The sequence below is a fragment of the Pinus tabuliformis genome, chromosome 1_2 (assembly GCF_031772625.1).
Source record: "Pinus tabuliformis cultivar Carrire ecotype Pingquan chromosome 1_2, CPIR1, whole genome shotgun sequence".
NCBI classification, from domain to species: domain Eukaryota; kingdom Viridiplantae; phylum Streptophyta; class Pinopsida; order Pinales; family Pinaceae; genus Pinus; species Pinus tabuliformis.
Window position 1 is genome coordinate 893,999,639 of NC_142298.1, and position 24,378 is coordinate 894,024,016.

At 35.9% G+C, this 24,378-nt stretch overlaps 2 pseudogenes across 6 annotated transcripts; one reads left to right on the forward strand and one right to left on the reverse strand.

The window, feature by feature from the left end:
- Positions 1-10,242: 10,242 nt before the first annotated feature.
- On the reverse strand, positions 10,243-23,130 carry LOC149208831 (small ribosomal subunit protein eS28 pseudogene; annotated as a pseudogene). 6 transcript variants are annotated; one of them, XR_016252796.1, is made up of 5 exons: positions 22,997-23,091; positions 21,857-21,975; positions 21,630-21,746; positions 21,340-21,374; positions 10,243-10,708 (listed from the first exon to the last, which is right to left on the reverse strand). The product of XR_016252796.1 is annotated as a small ribosomal subunit protein eS28 pseudogene, transcript variant X3 (transcript). The 6 variants fall into 6 exon arrangements; XR_016252795.1 differs by lacking the exons at positions 21,630-21,746; positions 21,857-21,975 and having other exon boundaries at positions 22,997-23,112; XR_016252799.1 differs by lacking the exons at positions 21,340-21,374; positions 21,630-21,746; positions 21,857-21,975; positions 22,997-23,091 and adding exons at positions 10,885-10,917; positions 14,272-14,443.
- Positions 15,575-16,663, forward strand: LOC149208832 (cytochrome P450 750A1 pseudogene; annotated as a pseudogene).
- Positions 23,131-24,378: the final 1,248 nt, after the last annotated feature.

Sequence of the window (24,378 nt, forward strand, 5' to 3'; positions counted from 1 at the left end):
CATTAGTATTGTAGGCTCCAGTATTGTAAATGACGCCTTCCTTAGCCAGTGCATACCCCAGAGAGCAATGAGCTGATATTCAGATGTAAGCTCTAGTATTGTAAATGACACCTTTCTTAGGCGATGCATACCCCAGAGAGCAGTGCGCTGATCTTCGCCTCTGAAGACATTGTTGCTCAAACTTTGGCTTTGAGAGCAGTGCGTTGATCTTCGCCTCTGAAGACATTGTTGTTCAAACTTTGGCTTTGAGAGCAATGAGCTGATCTTCGAATCTGAAGACATTGTTGCTCGAACTTTGGCTTTGAGAACCAACAAAGGAGAAATAGACATTGTTGCTTGAACTTGGCTTTGAGAGCCACCAAAGGAGAGGTGCAACGATTGGCCTCGAGTTTCTCAATCAATTTCGTGAAGTTAAGTCTAAACTTATTAAATCTTGCTTCCTTATTTCCTACATTTTGTGTGGCTTTTTAGTTTTCAGGTCTGGTTTCCATTCTTGCATGCCGGTCTTTCTCACTTGGCTTGCATTTTGTGTAGCTTTCTTGCTTTCAAGTCTGGTTTCCCTTCTTGCATGCCGATTTATCAATACCCTTATCTTTTTTACTCCACCCATAGTTACCTGCAACCAAATTTTTCAACTGACTAGGTAAGACCTTAAATCAGCTTCTAAGGGGAAGTTGTTATCTCGAAACTATTGCACTAGCTGCAAAATTACTAAAAAATAAATAACATACATATAGCTCATCCACAAAGAAGCCAAATAGTTGATGGCCATTGTCACATTCTATCCACTGCGGGGATGGTACAAGTGGCATAATCTAGAGGCATGTTCTCTAGCCTCAACGATACTGCTTTATTTATTTTTGTGTTTGTTAATTTTCAGAAACAAGGTGGCTTCTAGGGCATGCAAAAAATTAGGGCAGAGCACAAAACTAGGCATAGATTATCGTATACCATTTATTATTGTCTGGCTCGTGAACTTAGATTATCATATATCATTTATTGTTGTATTGCTCGTGAACTTCGATGTAATGAACAAATCCTATAATGCATTATGCCCCTCAAATGACAAATTGTAGGGAAGTTTGCTTCATTATAAGGAGTAGATTAGGAAGGAAAACATAGTTATGGGATGCAATTTCAATTTTACTGCAAGCAAAATGTAAATATGGTGAATTGGGAATAGGACAACGAGAAATTGGTATCACCTCTAAAACCTATCAATGTAGTCTCTAAAACCTGTTCGTGCAAGAATTTTATAGCATATTATAGTTTTGAGACATAATAAAATACGATTTTCATGGTCAGGTTGCTGACGATCGTAGAGTTACACTAAAGTTCTCCTTATTGCACTACCCTCCAAAAAATTCATTTGTCAACAACCCCTTTTCGTCTAGATTGGCTTGAACTTTATCGAAATTAAATTTGAGAGAAAAGAAAAAACACTTACTTATTTGGTGTAGATGTCAGGAACAAAAATTTGCGAACGAATATGTCGCAGTGCTTCCAAGGAGCTATGCCCTCTGTGATTATTGCTTTCTTTTCCTCTTTTGAAAATTGTTTGTTGTCTCTCCCTAACTAGCTAGATTAGTGGCATCTTAGTAATAACCAATGAAGCAGTTGATTGTTGTTTACAGTACAGCACACTGCAATTTGCTCCTCCTCGTGTATATAATTCTCCTCTTCGCACTCAACAATCCTTACAGTGTCATTCCTTCCTTGTAAAAGAAAAGAGTTGAGACACATGGGCCGTATGCACCCGCAGGCCTGCCCAACCAGTGCTTTTAGTTATTTTATTTCTTATTAATATTTCTAATTTCTAATTTCAATTATTATTTTCGTGGCATAGTATACTTTAATTGAATAAATAGAAAAAAGATACTACACAAGGTTATGTAACATAAATAAGAAAAACATATAAATGATAACTAATTACCTGAGAAAAAAACATGCAGCTAGATGAATACATAAGTCCACGTCTCTACTTCTTCATCTGTGCAGATGTGGGTAGCAAACTTTAATGAGAGCCCCCTCAACACTAGCTATGGTACTTCATTAATTTATCTAGGTTTCTGCGCTACCTGTAGGTGAATGATTGGCCTCTGATTACTTGATCCTATGCTTATGCCTACTAACATTAGGACTTTGAGGTCAGGTTCCATACCATGCATTCATTCATTAGGCGCAAATAGTGAATGGTTGGTCCTTGTATGACCAGCATGCCCAGGGACCAACTTTGAATAACACCATACCTTACAACAATAGAGTATGTTGAAGTGTGGACAACATTCTCAAATAAGGAATCAGAATACACTACATTAAACTTCATTCAGCTTATTTTCCATGTCTTTTGTTATTTGCAGGTGGGAAGGCATCTCTACATACACAGATATTGGAGAAGTTGCACTGGGGAGAGTGGCAAGGAGTTGCAGCCGCTGCCACTGGAAAGCCTGCATACCTCGAATAAAGGAGTCAAAATGAATTTTAGTGGATGAAAATTATATCTTGTATGAAAACTTTCCTCACCAAATTGGAGAGGGGCTTGGCTTGTCAGCACCTTGTCAGTCTCACTATGGGAACTTTATCTGGAATTTTTGCATATCATATTTCTTTTTACACTGTATGGGTCCAAAGGCAAAAGTATTCGATGAAGATATAAAAACCACTGATGAAAAATTGTATCTTCTATGAAAATATTTGTCAATACGGCAATTATTTCTGGAATTTCTTATTCCAACTGTTTATGGAATCTCTGCATATCATCTTTGTAGACTCTACGTATGGGCCTAGTGGCAAAAGTATTCAATGAAGGTCTAGAAGCAGTGGATGAAAACATTGTATTTCTATGAAACGTTTTGTCAGCATGGCAACTGTTTCTGCATTTTTGCATATTATCTTTTTATACTGTGTGGGCCTAAAGGCAAAAGTATTCAATTATTCAATGAAGGTCTAGAAAATTTACAGTCATGCTCTATATTATTATTTTTTTTTTCTAAGTTAATTTGCTGTTTACAGTCATGCTCTTTATTATTATATTATTATTTTCCAAGTTGATTTCCTGCCAATTGCAGTAGACCCAGTATATAATCGTTGGGTTTTAAAGCTTTTAATTAGCCATGACATCTAATGGTTTTCTTTCCAAAGCCACAGTTATGTAGTCATTTTGGATAAACTGATAAATGCCATTTTTCAGAGAATGAATGGCACCTACTAGAAATGTGGAGTAAACTACCTACACAATCGTTGACCACTTTACCGTTGGATATTTGAGTTGCTTCTAATATATCGTGTTATCTATCCATTAATGCGCAGAGTAGTATCCATAATCATTGACCACTTTACCGTTGGATCTTTGGGTTGCTTCTATATCCATCGAGAGATAAATATCTGAGTGTAAGCATTTATCACCAAGTTCATCATCCCTTGCAAACAACTACATAGAGTTGTGTTTTCATAAACTCTGGGAAATGATTTTCATGTTCAAGAGGACTTTAGCAATCTTGCTCCATTAGCGTATAGGTGTTTAAATCTGCAACTACATAGTTGTGTTTTCATAAACTATGGGAAATGATTTTCATGTTCAAGAGGCTTTTAGCAATCTTGCTCCATTAGCGTATAGGTGTTTAATCTATTAGCCTATATTAGCGTATAGGTGTTTAACACAAGGTTGTCATTTTTTTCACTTCTGTCAAGGATATATTGCCCAAAGAAGCCTGTAGCAATCGTTCAGGAGGGTATTATTATTTTATCTTCCATTGCATAGTTGAACTGGTAGTATAGGTAGGGAATGAAAGACATCTGTAGTCTGAATTTTGTGCATTGATTGGTAACAATTTTTAACCTAATTGTTGCAAAACGTGCAATATCTGGTAATATTGTATAGTTGCAATACTTGTAATATAGTGCATTTATGTTATTTAGGGAAGATGTTCCTCTGGTAGGCCTTCGGAACTTGTAAAGCGTCATAAAGAACTTATCATTTTTTTTAAGCACTTGTTGTTAGCATAATGTCCTTTAATATTTCAGACCCAGACCCGCCAGGGACTGAAGCTGCCTGCAGCCCTTGTTTACTTAATGAAAATCCATTAGACAGAATTGCCAGTCATGTCATTTTATACAATGCTCCATACGAACCATGTACACTTTTTTTCATATTCATCCTCCCATATTTCATATTCGTCTCAACTGACTACTCTTTTGACACCATAAATTTAAAAACATACTAAAATCATCACTAAAATCCAAATGAAAGAATTGGCAATCATGTCATTTTATACAATGCTCCATGCGAACCATGTACACCTTTTTTCATGTTCATCCTCCCATGTTTCATATTCGTCTCATCTTGACTACTCTTTTGACGCCATAAATTTAAAAACATACTAAAAGCATCACTATAATCTCAGTGAATCCAGATTCAAGCTTCAGCGTTAAACTGTCAACCATTTTCAAGTTACATTTAATTTAAATTAGCGTCAAGGTCTCTTCAAATTCACCTAGTTCATTCTATATAGCCCTTCTGCACTTATAATCCTCTCCATCCATCCTCGCATTATTTCATATACGTCTCGCCCAACTACTCTTTTGACACCCTAAACTTAAAAACATACTAAAATCATCACTATAATCGGAACCGTAAATCATCCAAGCTTCAGCATTCAACCCTAAATGCATTTCAAGTTACATTTAATCTAAATGCTCACTTTAAATTCACCTAGATCATTCCAGATAGTCATTTTGCATTTATAATTCTCTGCATCCAGCCTCCCGTGTTTCATATTCGTCTCAACTAACTAAACGCTTTTGACACCATAAATTTAACAACATACTAAAGTCATCTATAATCTCAGTGACTAGATCCAAGCTTCAGAATTCAACTGTAAACGCATTTTCAAGTTACATTTCATCTAAATGAGCGTTAAGGACACTTTAAATTTAACTTAATCATTCTAGATAGGCCTTGTGCATTTATAATCCTCTGCTGATCTGATCAACCGTATAATGAGCGAATGAAACTCGATGCACAGACTAATATGATACATGACTGTCATGTTAACAATTTAAATCACTAACCATACCAAATCACCAATCTAAACATTCAGAGAAGATCACAAAATGCTGTTTATATCATAGATATTAGGGAACGTACTAGCAGTTAGCTCTCCCACTAGCATTGCATATGCTAACTGTCAATGTTATCAGAACCAGTATGCCCCGGATTGAGAACCAGTCAGAACCAGACCAGAACTTGTAAAACAACCAGATCAAAAAACCAGTCAACCAAAAACACAAAATACTCCAATTTTGAAGAAAACCACATATGTTCATGTGAGTCCAGATGAATCCAAACTATAAATAAAATCTCTCATTTATAGAGCATCTAAGTGTAAACAACCAAATATCGTCGAGTGCAATCTGAAAATACATCAAAAAACAGGACCTAGATGACCCCTAGCATCCAGGAAAAAATCATGCTACAACAAAAACCTACATATCATCAAAATCTTCGCTTATATTGGGATCTTCATCATCAATACCACCCTCTAAGCATTAAAATAAGATTAAAAAATGCTTAACATGTCAATTCAAGATTTTGTTTCAATGATGGTACATTTTTAGTAGATCATGAGAGTTCAACAATCAATGCCACTAACATCAAGGTACATAGAGGGATCGGTGCTCTCGATTAAATGCTAGTTCGATACCCTTATACATGACAAAATCCAATACAAACATTGCAATAGAGGAATCAGTGCTCTTGATTAAATGCTAGTTCAATAACCTTATACATGACAAAATCCAATGCAAACATTGTAATCCCCACAACCCTGAAATCCTCAAAAACTATCAAGTCTGCTCGATTTTGAGTGAGATCTAATCAAAAAATTTAAAAAACTGCTTAGCATGTCAATTCAAGATTTTGTTTGAGTGATGGGTACATTTTTAGTAGGATCATGGTAGAGGAGTTCAACAATCAATGCCACTAATATCAAGGTACATAGAGGGATTGGTTCTTAATTAAATGTTAGTTCGATACCCTCATACATGACAAAATCCAATGTAAACATTGCAATCCCCAATCCTGAAACCCTAAAAAACTATTAAGTCTGCTAAATTTTGAGTGAAATCTAAAATTCTACTTTCTCCATATGAAATCCAACAAGGTCGGAACCACTCTCAAACATCCTGAGTCATTTCATGGTAATGTTTAAACTAGCAATTCCACCAAATGTAAAGAAACGTTGTAAGTCGATAGCATATGAAAAAGGAGCATAGAAGAAGAGTAATATGATATGTCATGATATCTAAATGTAGCCCAATTTGAGTAGTGTTGTTGCCACTTGATAGCTTTTTATAATTGAGACTTTTTCTTTCCTTTATCCGGTGAAAATGTTCATGAGTAAGCAAAATCAGTTCGTACCCTTAAACATGAATGCAACCACACTCTATAATTTATAAAGTTCCTAGTGTCAAACAATTATCTTCAAACTATTGCTTGAATTATGATGGGCATTATGATTTCTCCTCCACCTTCAAATGTTGATCCAAACATGCAATTTCTAATTGCATAACTGAATAACCCTATCAATTTTCTTATGACCCACAACCCACATTGAGTCAAATGTGTCCAATCCATCCACTTTAAATCTACACCACTCCCAACAGAACCCACACCCAGCATGAAGCCAAACACCACCTAAAACACCAACACCACACCAATGACACAAAAAACCAATATTGCCATCTTCCATAAACCTATCAAAACATAAACTAACAAAGGCCGCCCAGTGAAGAGCCCAGTCAACTTCAAAACACCCAAAAGCTTACGATAATCCTTGGAAATATCAGAAACCTTGTAATCTTCATGATGGAAAATCATTAACTGAATGCTTCCACATAGAGCTTAAATGATAGGAAATAAATGCATCGGACATACTAGCCTTCCAAATTTAACATTGGAAGATCCCTTCCTAGATGATTTTATAACCATTTAGTAACATCATAAACCTTTCCACTAATTGAAATCCACAAATCTTCTCGCTTATCATGAATTCTCAACTCTAATGTTGATATGTTGATTTTCCTCAATGAGGCACGCTTCTTTGAGCTTGAAAGATTACCCATGTTCAACTCTTTCTGAGGTCCGCACGCTTCTTTGAGCTTGAAAGATGAACCATGTTCAACTCTTTCCGAGGTCCTCGCTTGGATATTAATGCCGTCATAATTACTTCTCAAATAAAATTATTCTTCAGATTCCCAACAAAACGATAGTGTCATGATTTTATGGCTTTTATTGGCGACTTTGAAGTGCTTCTTGCGTAATTAAATAATTAATAATTTAACATCAAAAATTAAAATAATAATATTAATTTAAATTTATTATTATATATATGTATTAAAAATAATAATAATAAATGAAATCAATCACTAAACCATTCAGAGTTAGGAGAGCAAGATCGCATCCATCTTGAACTCTATGCCCCTCCATGATATCTTTTACACAATCTAATTTGTCATCCAATCTGATTTCGGCCTATAAAATAATGATATAAACAAAACATTACCGACACAATCAAAAATCTAACTCACATTTTTTGTTATCTACGGCTTACTCTACCAAAATTTTTAATAGAACCATAGGATCAAAGAATTGATGTGCAGTTGTAAATTTTTATTATTTAAAAAATATATTTTTTTTACTCCAATTTTTAATTTCAATCAATTTTATAACAAAATTATGGTTTTATATATATATATATATATATATACTCTGCGAAAAAAATAAGAGAGGAGGGGGTCAGACTATGCACAGCCAGAAAAGCAGGACCGTTTGGTGATGAGATCATAATCCCTTGATTTCAGCAGCTTCCACCCTCCTGCTGCAATACTCAGGCTGTTGCAATGATTGTATTCTTCGCTTCCAGCCCCTCAAATTGATCGACGGTCTCTCTTCTTGTCGTTGGCCATTGAACTGATTCGCTGCATTTTCTTCTTAGGATCCGCACGCCCTAACACCGTTACCTTCTGCGTCACGTCCACCATATAGTCCAGCAAAATTGTTCATCAAATCTCGCCAGAACCACTTTCAGAAAATGGAAAAATGAAATGAGGCAGCTAAATTCAGGGCATGCTGAATATTGTTTTGTTAAAGAAATTAGGCTTCCCTTCTATTCATGGGATGAGTATGGATTCTGTTAATTGAGCAAGATTTCTTCCTCTTCTGGAGAACCGAACTCCGCATTAAGCCATTAAGAAACCGTTCAGCAAGAAGCAGCCGTTTGATTACTTTTTGAATAAGAAACCGTTCAGCAAGAAGCAGTCGTTCGATTACTTTTTGAACATGCCCATTACGCACCTTAACTATTAGTTTTCTCTCAACTATTAACTATTAATCCGACAGACTAAAAAACTTCATCTGTCTAACATTCCATCCGGTGCAAACTGGTACACAGCTGGGGGAAGTTGGTAAATATAAGTAAAAGGATGAAAATAAAAGACAAAGGAGAATTGCACAGCAATAGTAGGGCCACAGGCTTGAATACTTGGCACCTATTGTGGTCCTCAAAACAGTCGGACCTGCTAGTTTATACCAGTTCTGTCTGATCCTGATAACACTGCCGACTGATAGCTTTTCCACTTGCATTGCATACATGATGGGGGGTCATGTGTTAGCACTAAATGTACAGGAAGCACCAAAAAATAACATCAATTCATAGAATTCATGTTATCACGGAGTTACTCTGAGTTCTGCCACAAAACCACGTATCATTGGCCACCTCTTTGCCACAGACATGAGAGCTCCCAATTAAAATCAAAATCTATGATCTCGATTACAATAAGTAAGGCATTTTCATAAACCGCAGAACCACATGTTTAAAAATCCTAAAAACTCCCATTATCATAACAAACAATTCATGTTGCTAGCAAAACAACATACGCTCATTCAAAAAATATAGAGGTATATGGAGCAAGAAAATACTGTTGGCCAGTATGATTTACGACCCAAAAAAGGCTCATGTAATCTGCATGCAGAACCAAATCCATGACTTGAAGGTTTCAGATGTAACATGTTTTCAAACCTGATAAACCGCAGAACCACATGTTTAAAAACCCTAAAAACTCCCATTATCATAACAAAACACAGTTGACTAAACAATTTCATTCCAAAAATATAGAGGTATATGTACCCAAGAAAATACTGTTGGCCAGTATGATTTACCACCCAAAAAAGGCGCATGTAATCTGCATGCAGAATCAAATCCATGACTTGAAGAATTCAGATGTAACACGTTTTCAAACCTGATCACAATGTCTAAAATCCAGAGAAATTGAATAAGGATAAGCCATACTATAAAATCCTAGGAGTCAACCAGCCTTGCATAGGAGTCAATGGACATGGTTATTTTCAATGCACGATCACATTATTTTACTCTAGCAGTAAAGAAATTGACAACCCATCCAACAAGTTCAAGAGCTTTCGCTTTTTATATCAACATATTAAACCAACCTTCGATACGAGTCCATGACATCTTCCCTAAGCATGCAGTTCCAAATCCCCATGATGGATTCAAACCATACAGATGTACAGACAGAGGTGACAGAGTGGGCAGAGATGCAATACAGATTACAGAAGTAAAGTTCATGGTTGAGAATTTAATATCTAATGTGATCCGTGAATCAGCAAAAGACAAAAGGGTCCATGACATCTTCCTAAGCATGCAGTTTGAACTATACCCAAAACGACCCAATTAAACTATGCAGTAATAAATTTCAAATCAATCCAAACAGTTCAACATTTGATGCTCAAGTTCATAATAAAAACAGTTGAAACTTTAACCTTATTGCAAATTGTAGACGAAGTAGCAATTTTATATGGAAAAAACAGGAATAAGGAATACTACCAGCACCTTGATTCATCTAATGATAAAAATATACTTCAGCAACAACATGCATCAGTTCAAAATTATCTAAAAATTTATATCATATAATGTAATATTCAGATGATTGCAAAACTATATCTATCATCAAGAAAGGAACTTTAATCAAATTTGAAATTGAAAATAAGAGCAGGAAGGCAATAAGGTTTCATTAAGGAAACAAGTATAATCAATTGTTGCAGTTCAGGGTTACTGTTCCAGACAATAGCAATTTTACTCGAACCCTGTAACGAAATGATTTAGTTTTAGTTGTGAAAGAATAAAAATGCAAAAGTTTGCGGAAACAAGCACAGCTCTATAATAATGCTTCTTCACAAAAAATCTGTAACTGTATTAACTTGAATTTCAATCCATAAATATGGTTCCAACTCCCCCCTCAAAAATAAGATAGGTCTTAACCCTCCAAAACAAATTGAAACATTATCACAAACCATTTAGTGCCTTGCACGTGGTCTTTTTGCATTGAAAAGAAAAGCAAACGCTAGAAAACTAACCCATTGAAAAACTCAAATCTACAATATTAATAATATGATCACTATAACTCCAATCTATAATCTGGAATAATATGATCACCGCAATCTTCTTGCTTCCCTTTCGGATTCTAGAAGGGTAAGGACATCACCCTCTCTGACAGGTCCTTTCACATTCCTCATGATCAGCCGATTCTGATCATCCAAAAACTTCACTCGGACCTGTGTAACTTGACCTCTGGATCCAGTACGGCCAATTACTTTCACCACAACTGCCAACTTCACACCTGTATCCATGATTTCCTGCTAAGATATATAGTCTCAAGCAGTGTAAGTAATGCTATATGATCACCAAAACAACTTAAAAGGTAAATCACCAGACTACAAGCACAACGCTAAAGACTGAAAAAAAAAAAGCCCTTAGCCAAACAAATACATTTCGTGAAAGAAGGAAGCAGACTTGTCAGTACTATACCCACTATTAAGAGGCAATTCCTTGAATTACGCACAGCCTAATTCAAGAAAAACAAAATATAATTATCCAGGCAAAAACAATATTTAACTTATGTTAAATTAGTCAAACAGCACAGTTGCCTGCATGGTACAAATTGTTTAGTGGGATCTAACTACTATCAGGTGCATATGAAGACAGTTCAGAATAAACTGTAGCAAGATATTGACTGTTGCACAAGGAACGGCTCAAATTCCTTTACATACCTTGATTGTAGATGTTATTTAACTCAATAGCCATAAAACTGAGGGAAAAACAAAAACAAAAACAAAAAAACATTTTTTATCAAGCTTTCATCTGGGCAGTGAAGATGAGTTGCAAACCAAAAACAATGACTTAAATGGCCCCCAATATAATCCACCTAAACAGTAAAAAATTACAAAATCATAATTTTCCTAGACATGATCTTGCCTATACCACTAAGCAACAAGGCCACATACATAAGATGGTGCACAGCCAAAAGACAATAATGTGGCAATCATGCAAGGTAGCTAGCTATCATGAATGGTTCCTAATGTGATAATCCTTTCAATTTATCTGCTCTTGGTTACAGTCATACCTGCAATCTCAATGGCTGCCATTACAAAAACAAAAAAACAATTTTTATCAAGTTTTCATCCGGGCAGTGAAGATGAGTTGCAAACCAAAAACAATGACTTAAATGGCCCCCAATATAATCCACCTAAACAGTAAAAAATTACAAAATCATAATTTTCCTAGACATGATCTTGCCTATACCACTAAGCAACAAGGCCACATACATAAGATGGTGCACAGCCAAAAGACAATAATGTGGCAATCATGCAAGGTAGCTAGCTATCATGAATGGTTCCTAATGTGATAATCCTTTCAATTTATCTGCTCTTGGTTACAGTCATACCTGCAATCTCAATGGTTGCCATTACAGGATATCATTGTAAGTAGAAGGTGATGACCCACTTACATATAAAACAAAGGCATAATTTCTTAAATACCATATAATGGAAACAACTTAATCAAGTATTGATCTAGGAGTTACCTACATTGCATATACTCTTTTATTCCTATCGACCTACTTCTGCGGTTATTTGTTCGACACTAACTAAAATTTTCATATCGTATCTTATGAGTTAATGAACGCCGTGTTGAAACAGTAATACTTGTTGCACCTAAAATTGATGTATGCCTCTAGTCCCACTGGCCTACTTCTATGGTCATTTGTCTAGACAATTATAAGATTATCCAATCTAATCTGTTGATAAACGACGTCGGCTCAGTAACTTTATGTAACAAAGTCCCATCCATGTAGTGTTGATTTATTACCACTTGGACCAAGAGATAAGCCTCTTATCACTCAGCCTTCCATACAAAAGGGTCTCAAAAATAAAAAGAGAATGGGGCTCTATTTGGACACAAACCACCCAATTTTTAGCCACAGAAACATCAAAACTACCATGAAATGTCCTTTAGGGATTCTCAGTTGGAACCCATACAGGAATGGACTGATAAGATAAGATGAGCCTCTACCTATATAATGAATGTCCCACAAATGTTTGTGCAGAACGAGAAAAACGAAAAGAACTAAATCTTTGCCAGGATGAAAAAATCGTCAAACAATTATTCTAAGGGAGGCCTGGTATGATCCTTCACAACCACTCTTTAAAAAAAAACTCAAGTCCGTGATCTTATCCTGGACTCAAGGTTGAAAATTTTAATGATTTTTCACTTAACAAGATAATAATACTTTTACCAAGGTGAAAATATCCCTCAAAATACCGTCCTCTTGCTTTTGTAATAGTTGGATTTTGAAAATTGAATGACAAAATGTCAAAGAATTCTGAAAATTGAATGACAGATGTCAAAGAATTCTCAACTCATCATTTGACTTCGTTATTGCTTATAGTTTCAGCTTTTCTCAGCCTATTTGATCTTTTTGCATGTACACAATCCTTATCCAAATTGTTACGATAGCAAATACCAGCAGATAAAAAAGATGTTGCTTTAAAAATTGCCTGTTCGCCCATATTGTCAAAGCTATCAAAAAGTTCCATTTTCTCCATCAAAGACAGTATCAGAGTTAAAGAAATGTCAAGTGCGTATGGCTCCAAGTAGTTGCATGTGCATGTGCATCTCCTCCTAGTTATGCTTCTAATTACTATCAAACTATTATCACCTAGTTGGACCTAAAAGATGTCAAGTTGGAAATGTAGTGTATAGGCTATGATGAAAACCGGTTTTCTTAGTTTCACCACATGACTCAGTTTATGTCATTTTCATTTTGATGTTTTGACCAATACATAAATACCATTCCTTGCATGTGTCTTATACACAAAACCATAGCCATATGCACCTTAACATAGCAGAGATTCATCTTAAACCTAGAATTATTAGATACATATTTACCATTCCTTGCATGTGTCTTATACACAAAACCATAGCCATATGCACCGTAACATAAGCATAGATTCATCTTAACCCTAGAATTATTAGAAGTGTAGGGTTAGGCACTCACAACAAACCGTTGCGCTTCACCCCTACCTGGTCTATAGAACATCTCGCTTCTCTTAACATAACCAATCAACGGACCATGAAAAACTGCTCATTCTCTCAGATATTCGACGAGCAATCTATAAGTATATCATTGCAAAATGCTTTCTCTGGTAATCTGTCGATAACTTGTCTATATAAACTTGGAAAATAAACTTAGAAAATGTTCTACGTTGCTGATCACCTGGTTCTCAAATTATGAAATCTACCTACAAACCCTTGCTTCTAGTAACCATGTCCGTGCATCAGCTATGTGACACTCACAGTGCTACTCCTCTTTTATGTGTTGGCAAACACCAAATATGGCCTTGCATCTAAATATTGGCAATCAGGCTATCTATTTTGTTTCAAATATTGGCAATTCAAGTGATTTGATGTATCCATCTACAAAGTTGGTAGATCAATAACTGGACGGAAAATGTCTGCTATAGATGTTCGGCTAAAGAAGCCCTAGCTCAATTTAAACTGACATGGGTATAGATCCCATGTACCTCATATAACAAAAGGGATAAATTCCCATTAACCGTTTTGCAAATTCAACGGGCATGTATGGGAGTACTCATGACATAATTTAATTATTCCCATTCACATCCGTCTACCCAGAAAACCAGCAATAGCAACAACAACAAAAAAAACAAAGCAGTAGCCTCACACCATATACCATGTTATGAAACATCATATAAATGTCACCCTATTCTCTGTTTTATTGCTCTTTCCCGGGAGGCTTTGCCACTAAATCAGCAAGGCCGCGATGGACTTCAAGGAAGGACTTCAAGGAATAGAAGATGACATCCATGAGAAAGAGGAAAAGAAAATGAAGAAACAGTACCTCGCAGACCAGTTCTCACGTTCTGAGCTCCAAATCTCTGTCCAAGCTCCACCGGATAAGCCTGAAACAATCGATTTCAGATGCTTCTTGGATATAAGTAAAAATGAAACCTCGTCAGGGTTTCAAAGAACTTAGTTGTTCGAGCCTTCAAACCCTAGTTCATCCGAACCGTCCATCAAATCGATGGTCTAAATTAAGCACTCATTTTTTTATTTGGAAAATTTTATATTTTTATAAAAATTAATTGTGAATGCATTATGGTTGGATGGTAAAAAGTAGTGTTTATTGACATGGAATATGATCACTGCCTTTGATTGGTTAAAAGGTTATCTTTCTTGCAGGTAAGAAAACATGTTAGCGTAAATTCGAAAAATATTTAGTGAAGAGAAAATTTACCCCTCACATATACTAGCATTTGCACCAAATGTTGCAAAGGAAACGCCGTAAGGCATAAATTGAATTACAAAAATACAACAAAAAAATACTTTGATAAAGAATAAAAATATATTGAATGCTCACATCAATGCCCCATTAACTAGAACCACTTAGTAGACATATCTATCAACATTAGGATTACACACAATGATCAGGAAATTTCTCATATACAAACAACACCTTCCACAACAACCTTTCTCACATCCACATTTTAAAGTAGACATATCTATCAACATTAGGATTACACACCATGATCAGGAAATTTCCCATATACAAACAACACCTTCCACCTATCAACATTAAGATTACACACCATGATCAAGAAATTTCCCATATACAAACAACACCTTCCACAACAACCTTTTCTCACATCCACATTTTAAAAAATGCCTCGGAACGTGATTGGAATATCCCATATTTCCTTTTTCATTATGTAGATAAATCTTCGATATTATTATTTTCATCATGAAGATTGTTAGTTCATTGTTGTAAAGTGTTAGTGTGTTAAATTCAATACTACAAGTTCAACAAGTGAAAAACGTTCCTTAATTAGCATAATATGCATTTTTCTCTCACCATGTATTTTTCAATCATTCATTACAGAACTTCCATCAAAGAACACATTTCGTTCATTCATTACAAAACTTCCATCAAAGAACACAAGTAATAGATTAACATGTATACTACAAGTTCAACAAGTGAAAAACGTTCCTTAATTAGCATAATATGCATTTTTCTCTCACCATGTATTTTTCAATCATTCATTACAAAACTTCCATCAAAGAACACATTTCGTTCATTCATTACAAAACTTCCATCAAAGAACACAAGTAACAAGCGGCGTATGGTGGAAATAAGCAAACATACGATGCCTTCACTGAAAATTATAGACGATCATCTTCATGTTCAGGCCGCCACGCCCTCCAGTGACGGCCACAGCCAGGGACCGACAGAGGCAGAGGCAGAGCATGTTAAAGATTTCGTGGATGTGTTGCTGCAGATGACAGCTGATAACAATGATATAAAGGGAGACACCAAAGCCAAACGGGAAGCAGTTAAATTGATTATGTTTGTATGTAGATAGGAAATCTTAAATCGAGTTAAACAGCTAAATCGATTCTTCTTTATTGTAAATTTAGGAAATCTATTGGAAGGTCACATAATTGGCATCCCTCTTTACCACACTCTGCCCTGTCCTTCAAATTTCAAAATATTCCCAAGAACCCCCTGAATCTAGATGCAAATAAATTAACTTCAGCAATTCAATATTACATTGATTTTTAATTGACAACATAAACTATTTTCCCATTGGTTTGTACAGGACATATTCATCGCTGGAATGGAGACGTCGGCATCCACGTTAGAATGGGCAATGAGTGAGCTGCTCAGACATCCCCATGTCCTGAAAAAGTTGCAGCAAGAAATAGAATCCTGTGTCGGAAAACGTGGCAAAGTAAACGGATCCGATGTGGGAAGGATGAAGTTCCTTCAATGTGTTGTGAAAGAGATGCTGCGATTACATCCAACGGGGCCGCTAGCGATTCCCCATGAATCTGTAGAGACCGCGAGCGTATGCGGATACAATATACCTAAAAAAACAATAGTAATCGTGAATGTGTGGACTATTGGAAGGGATCCCAATGTGTGGGGGGTGGATGCTTTGGTTTTCAAGCCGGAGAGATTCATGCATGAATTGGGTGAGCATGACCATGTTATGGATTTAGTGACAGGTCAATCAAATTTCAGGATGCTTCCCTTCTCAGCAGGGAGGAGAGGGTGCCCAGGGGCCGCCATGGCTGTTTCCATGATTGACCTTGCACTAGCTCAGCTGCTGCACTCTTTTGACTGGAGAGTAGATGGTGATCCATCAGAGCTGGATATGACAGAAGGTGGGTCTTCTATATCAAGCCATTTTCCGCTCTTTGCTTTTCCAAAAATAAGGAAGGAAGGTCTTTGACGGTATGTATGTTGAGAAGTATCTGGTTGTGCTACCTAATTTGTATGGTTTTGTTACTTTGATTGTCCCAAAAAGTACAAAGAGATGCCGATAGGATTATTAAATTGGAATTGTTGAATTTTTCTAAAAGAGTTAAGTGGTTTGTGAAAAACCTTGTTTTTTTTTACTGCATCATTGTACAATTACTTTTCTTTAGATGTTTTGATTATATCTATATTACAAGGAACACATTGAATGTCTTATTTCATTTATGCTATTCTTACTAATATCCTTTATGTGCTTTTTCTTGATCAATTTGATGAAATATTCCATTATCCCTTGGTCAAAGTCTTCACCTACATATTAGTGTACATCCCGGTAAGTTCAAAGCTCGAACGCCAACCAAAAAAGTCAATGATAACCACTGTGCACACATTCAAATTCATAATGTAAAACTGCCAGACAAAGTTTAGACAGATTACCTCTAAGATGGCTATCACCATTTGTAGCCAAAACCTCAAAAACTCTGTTATCAATAGTCAAAACGCTGACATCAAACATGCCACCGCCAAGATAAAAAAAAACAATATTTTTGTCTCCACCCTTCTTGTCCATGCCATAAGATATCACTGCAGCTGTGGGTTCGTTGATAATACGAGCTACATTCAAGCCAGCAATAACACCGGCATCCTTCGTTGTTTGGCGCTGTGCATCAATAAAATAACCTGCGCAAGCCCACAAGCTGATAGTGACAACGCAGTCAACAATTGGTTACCCACAACCTCATTAAAAAAAAGGTTGAAAAGAAAGCATACTAGGGACAGTCACCATAGCATCCTTTATAGTCTTGCCAAGGAATGCTTTTGCAGTCTCCTTCATCTTAGTCAAAATCATAGCACTGATTTCCTTAGGGCTAAATTCCTTTTGTCTCTCCATCTCATACCTGAACTTGAATATAAGATTTCCCATCTTTGTTCACAATCTTGTATGGTACTAGTGCAGTGACCACATCATCCTTTATAGTCTTGCCAAGGAATGCTTCTGCAATCTCCTTCATCTTAGTCAAAATCATAGAACTGATTTCCTCAGGGCTAAATACCTTTGTCTCTCCATATCGTACCTGAACTTGAATATAAGGTTTCCCATCTTTGTTCACAATCTTGTATGGTACCAGTTTCATATCCCTCTGAACTTCTTTGCCTTCAAACCTATATAAAACAAATGTTTTCATTTAATTGTGCTCATCAAGTAAAAGTTTGAAATCATTTTCTTGAAGTTTGGACAGGGCAGAAATCAAATCCTGATCTGACCCCAACTAGAATGTTGCTCGACCCCTAACTTAACATGCCAATCTCATGATTGGCATCCTTGTGGGTTCAATATCAAGGCAAGAATTGGACTTGCAATAAATATAATTGTCCAATGAATGAGAAAATGAGAGATCAGAGTACTTACTTTCTCCCAATGAGTCTCTTGACATCAAAGATGGTTTGTTCGGCACCGCTCAAAACAAAGAAGCAGAATTTAAACCAAAATGAGGGGAAAGAAAACAAGATCTGCGACTCAGAAATTGCAATGAGCTCCTTGCCGAGCCACTTTTGGTTCGAAGGCAGCGTAAGCAAGCTGGCACACTGTTGGAGATCCCTGGTATCCTTGTGCATACTCTTGGCAGCGTTCTTCCTGGCCAGCGCAAATACGACAGCATCCATACCATCCTCATTCACATAAACCTCAATATTTACCTCATCCCTACAAGGCACTATAGAATTATACATCCTCGAGATCAAATCATGCCTGCTCTAAAGCTCCATGGTCGCCAACAAGCCCTGGCAATATCGGCGCCCACTGGCATAAAACTTGAAGACATTCTGTCCTTCTTTCAGTAGCAAGGGAGTATCGTTTCCATCCCCGGTACCTAATAAACTAAAATTTTTCTCAAAGACCCCGTCCTTCGTTGCAAATTACGTTGCCCAGGCTAAGGTGATTTGCTCGTTTTGCCGTCGGCCCACGAAGTCACGAAGTAATGGACAACAAAGGCGATCAGGAAAGTGACACAAAGGAACTCTATGTAGTAACACTGAGGGCCTTCAAGGGATCATAGTTTTTGTGTAATAGGGCCAGGTTCAATGCACCGCATAACTCGGAGGTGAAAAGAAGGCAACTCAACCAATATTTGGAAAAAGCATTCGAAGTATAGTGCATGCTTGCCAGATGACACTTCAAATCAACGGTTGAAAGTGTCTCACTTGATCGAACGACGCAGAGTAAAAATGTTGACAATTGTTGATGCATAAAAAGACTTATCGGCTAAATAAACTAATAATAAATCTAAACTACACTAATAAGTTTGATAAATCTGTATAGCTTTCGAGATAATCCTCAGCTCTTATAATCTATGCGATGGTTTCAAGTCAAATTAAAGTAGTAAATAATTTTTGTGTACTACCCTCTTTCCCTGAACGTTCTTTCCATTAGGCAAGGGCTAACCAGCTTGCCATAGGGCATTAAATGCCCAGGTATATGCATGCTCTATAACAAAATAACACACAGTCCTTGGTGGCTACATAAATTAAAAGTAAAGACTGGGTGTTATTTTGTTATAGAGCATGCATATTCTTGGGCATTTAATGCCCTATGGCAGGCTGGTTAGCCCTTGCCTTATGAAGTACCCTGAAACCACCTCTTCCCATGTACAGCTGGGTACACATCACTTTTTGGTTTGGCTAAGTACACCCAACACTTTTGCTGGTAGGACGTCGCACACCCCTACCTATTTATCCGTAGTCCTTATTGTTTAGCGCTACTCCAGGGCCCCCCTATTTCGTCTAGGTCATTGTTTTGTCGGAAATATCCCTCCCTCCAACCTAGGCGATACTCTTAAAGGTATCGGATGTCTTAAGTATATTCTGACATATTTCACAAAATTCTGAAGACCGTGTCATGTAAAAAGTTATACAATTGCCAGCAATATAGAGTACAAAAAAGGAGCTATTCCATTTGTCTGAAAATATGGATTTTGTCAGAAAGTGGACTGCTTGTTTTCAAGAATGGGCTTCAGATACAACTAGTCTCTTAAAGGTCTAATAATGAGTTTGGCATCTATGACGCTGCCATTAGAAATTGGGAGGGAAAGATTCTCCTTGTGTCTTCCTTGGGCAAGTGTGACTGTGGTAAAGAATGTATCAATTTTCAAAGAGAAGGTTATAAACTTTTGAATTTTATTAATTTTAGGTTTTTTAGAAAGATACAATTAGTTTTTTTCATCTTCCTGAATGGAATAATCTGTTCTAAATGCAATTATAATGAATCTAACAATATTTAACAGGAAGGTTATAAGCTTTTGAATCCTATTCAATATGAAACCACTCTCTAAACTAAGATTTGGGCAAAGAAACATAGACCGTTTTGACTTCTTCCAGAATGGAATGGGAACAACCCTTTTAAGGGGGACATTGAAAATTCGTACCTGGAAGATTTGAAGCACGAATATGAAGGAAAAATTTTCCTGACTAAGTTCTACTTGTCACGAAAATACTCTGTCTAACATTTTTCCATGCTCTCTCTAACATTTCCGTTTCTCCTCTCTGCACTAAGCATTGTAGAGATTCATAAGCAAATGATAATACAAATTTTCGTTCACTACATCACTGAGGCGGATTGGAAGTGTTCTATTACTTAAAAAAACACACAAATAAATTTTAGTGGTAAATAACTCAAATATAAATTATCTTTCTGCATCTATGATTCGTTGCTTTAAACTCATTACTACAATAAATAAAATATAAAATTGATTAAAAAATTCATGGATAATAACCATAACATTTATAAAGACAACCAAACCTATCAATTATCTTGAGAAATAACAATAATCCATTGTATAGTCTCCATCCATCATCCACTATCCTAATAGAAAAAGAAAAAAAATACATACAAGTCCAAAGGCTGTGAATGAAGCTGTGCATATATGAAATTAGTAATTCCTTAGGCTAAGGAGCAACGTCCATATCCATGAAATTAGTAATTCCTTAGGCTAAGGAGCAACGTCCATATCCATCTAGACAGCTTTGCTGCTCTTGACATAACCAAGAACAATCCCTGATAGAAAATATATTTTCTTAATGCAGACCTTTTAGTATCTGTTTTTAACATAATCATAAGCATATTTCAGAGTCTTCAATAAAAAGGTTCTAAGTTTTTGAATTCTATTCCAAATGAAATTAGTTCTTTTTTAAACTAAGATTTACAGAGACACAGGTAGGCAGGTAGTTTTTGACCTCTTCCAGAATAGAATGAGATTAGCCTTGTTAAGCAAGGTGAGACATTGAAAGATAGCTACCAACCAGAAAATAAAAATATTAAAGACTATCCATCATCTTGAACATAAAACAATAATTCAATACATATAGTGTTTGATCCATTATCTTTATGGAAAACAAGTTTCAGAAATCCCTGCATGTGCATGTCTAAAGGCTGTGAATGAAGTTGTGCACCTATAAAAGAAGAAGTAACATGGATATCAATCCTGACATCTAAATAAATATAAGATTTATCCAAAAAGCAGATAGCTACCAGAGAGAACTTAAAAATATTAAAGGCTATCCATTATCTTGAACATAAAACAATAATTCACTGCATATAGTGTTCGATCCATTATTATTATTATTATTATTTTAATGGAAAACAAGTTTTAGAAATACCTGCAAGTCTGAAGGCGGTGAACGAAGTTGTGCACCTATGAAAGCAATAAGGCACAGTGAGAAGCAGCAACCATATCCATCTTGATATCTACCAGTGAGCGTTGCTTCCTCTTTTTTCCGGAAAAAGAGAAGAGAGAGGAAAAATATATATATGTATATATATTCTACAATCCTCTATATATAAAAAAAATCTAACGATTTTCACAAAAAAAAAAAAAAAAAAAAAAAAAAAAAAAAATTATAAGTAGTTTTTGAATTCTATTTAATTTTAAACTAGTACAGAAACACACAGGTAGCTTTTGACTTCTTCCAGAGTGGAATGGCTTCAGTCAAGACATTGACAATTCATACACGGAATATTTGCAACAGGATTTCCCAAGACATGCTACTATCGGTTCTTATTGCAGCTGTAAAGGATCCAACAATTTTCAGTAAGGTTATAAGCTCTTGAATTCTATTCAATATGGAACTGCTCTATTTAAACTAAGATTTGGACAAAGACACAGGTAGTTTTGACCTCTTCAGAATGGAATTGAATCAGAAAGAAGTGGTGACAAGGATGGACCACCATATCGATGTATTCATGTCGGTTGTTTTGAGGGGACAGAGCTATGATCTGCCTTTAAGGAAAATCTGCTGAATACAGTTATAAAGAATTTATCAATTTTCAGCAAGAAAGTTATAAACTTTTGAATTCCTATTCAATTTGAAACTATTTTTATTAACGTAATATTTTTACAAAGATACAGAGTGGAATAAAAGCAGCCATGTAAATCAAGACAAATTTGAAACACGCTTCCCAAGACCTGTTACTATCTGTTCTAAATGCAATTATAATGAATCTAACCGTCTTTAACAAAAAGGTTATAAGTTTTTGAATCCTATTCAATATGAAACCACTCTTTTTAAACTATGATTTGGGCAGAGATACACAGGCAGTCTTTTACCGACTATAAAAAATTCAATCAACCCGTCTATAAGAAGAAAACCCCGTCATTCGAATTGGATTTGTTATGGAATCATCAGATGCAAATGCTAATAAAGTCCCAAGTTCCAACTGCAACAACTCTCGAGAAACTCGTCCTAGCACTATTACATTTTTCCCTTTCAGTTTTCTTAATAAAAAATTTAAACGCTTTTCAAGAAGGGCAAAAGGAACTCTATGCAACCGAATCCTGATGAAGATGCTACCTACAGTATTAATATTCACTTTCCGACAAATAGAACAAAAATGATATAAGCTTTAGCATCCGCTTCTGTTCTGGAAAAACATTAACAAAGATCAACAAAGACCAGCGTAATAGCATTTCAATCTAACATTTTTCTATGAAACAGTATCTTTATTAGAGGCCATCCGTGAAGCTACCATTAAAAGTTGTTTGAGGACCAATTTCATGCATAAATCGAGCTTTCATTGATAACAGCCCGATGGAAGTGGCGTTGAAATCAAATGCAATATTATAAAACTGCAGAATATATGATAGTCACATTCAGTGATAAGTTGTGCCTAAATGTCACCCTATTCTCTGTTTTATTGCTCTTTCCCGGGAGGCTTTGCCACTAAATCAGCAAGGCCGCGATGGACTTCAAGGAAGGACTCAAAGGAATAGAAGATGACATCCATGAGAAAGAGGAAAAGAAAATGAAGAAACAGTACCTCGCAGACCAGTTCTCACGTTCTGAGCTCCAAATCTCTGTCCAAGCTCCACCGGATAAGCCTGAAACAATCGATTTCAGACGCTTCTTGGATATAAGTAAAAATGAAACCTTGTTAGGGTTTCAAAGAACTTAGTTGTTCGAGCCTTCAAACCCTAGTTCATCCGAACCGTCCATTAAATCGATGGTCTAAATTAAGCACTCATTTTTTTATTTGGAAAATTTTATATTTTTATAAAAATTAATTGTGAATGCATTATGGTTGGATGGTAAAAAGTAGTGTTTATTCACATGGAATATGATTACTGCCTTTGATTGGTTAAAAGGTTATCTTTCTTGCAGGTAAGAAAACATGTTAGCGTAAATTCGAAAAATATTTAGTGAAGAGAAAATTTACCCCTCACATATATTAAGTTAAATGGTTCAAAACAAATTCTAATTAATAATATTACTAGCATTTGCACCTAATGTTGCAAAGGAAACGCCGTAAGGCATAGTGTGTGGAAGAATATTGAAATGTGAATGGGCTTTTTTGAAAGCAAGGGTCGATGATAGTGAGTTTGAATTGAGGAAGCCATGTCGAAATCCCTATTTGGGGGTTAAAGTGGCTATGAAATGGAATAAAAGTAGTCATACATATCCATTGAATTTGTTTAGATACCTTAAAGCTTGCCTAGTTGAAGGTGAAGTTAAACAAATGAATTCACGCGAACAATAACTGGGTATCCATATCGATATACAAAATTTTAAGGAGAGGTATGTTAATCTTTTCAAACAACATTCTAATGTATTTGCCTAGAAATATGAAGACCTTAAACCATGTCAAATTGAGATGAACTGAATCCCTGCCATGATATATTCCTTATGACGCAGAGAAGCTATAGGTGGTTGATAAGGAGGTGAAAACAAATGCTTGGGCTCATGAAGGAGTTCTGTATTGTCCTCCAGCCCACATTGTTCCTATGCCTATTATATTCCATGGCAACATCGTACACAGAGGCATCTCTTGCTCATATCTCCATTGGTACTACCCAACAAAACAGAGGAGAAGGAGAAGATTAAAATAGAAGATATAGCTTTTAGACAATGATTTTGAAGCTCTTCCAAATTTGGAACCAAATGAACGTAGATTTCCATTGGACCTCATGTGGAAGAGCAATATTAGTAGTTGAAGATATGGAGCTTGAATGTAAGGACACAATTACTTATCATAAAATTATGGTTGAAGGAAATCTGTATTGTCCTCCAGTTGTTAATCTTTTCAAACAACATTCTAATGTATTTGCCTAGAAATATGAAGACCTTAAACCATATCACATTGTTATGAACTGAATCCCTGCCAGGATATATTCCTAGAAATATGGCATGGTATTAGGAAAACAA